The sequence below is a fragment of the Penaeus monodon genome, chromosome 19, assembly GCF_015228065.2.
Source record: "Penaeus monodon isolate SGIC_2016 chromosome 19, NSTDA_Pmon_1, whole genome shotgun sequence".
Classification (NCBI taxonomy): Eukaryota; Metazoa; Arthropoda; class Malacostraca; order Decapoda; family Penaeidae; genus Penaeus; species Penaeus monodon.
The window spans coordinates 34601638-34601969 of record NC_051404.1 but is presented as its reverse complement, the minus strand read 5'-3'; the positions used below and the strand labels follow the sequence as shown (position 1 = coordinate 34601969).

The following is a 332-nucleotide window of genomic DNA, read 5'->3' as shown; positions in this document are numbered from 1 at the left end:
TATAGGATAAACTGTGTTTGAATTATAGATCAGTGTGCAACTAAATGCAGAATAGAATAGGGATAAATTATGAATCATTATGTTTTAGTGATAAACACATATATTTTCAACGGTGTTCTTCACTTTGCTATCATGGCTACGCCCTGTTCTATTCCTGCTTCGCGATGCCCCTCCTTTTGACAACTCTTACGTCTCTAATAATAAGATAAGGCACGCGAACCCAACATGACTAAAAATGAAACCATTTGACTTTGATATTCAGAGCATTTTTACGGCATATGCTTATAATTACTGGTTGGTATATGTATTTGCTTTGCAGTTAGAAGCCTTTT

The 332-nt window shown here is 34.9% G+C and overlaps 1 protein-coding gene across 2 annotated transcripts in view; it reads left to right on the top strand.

Annotated features, from left to right (window-relative positions):
* The window catches only part of LOC119585190, a 6488-nt gene that overhangs the window by 4801 nt on the left and 1355 nt on the right, over window positions 1-332 (top strand). The window lies entirely within an intron of this gene.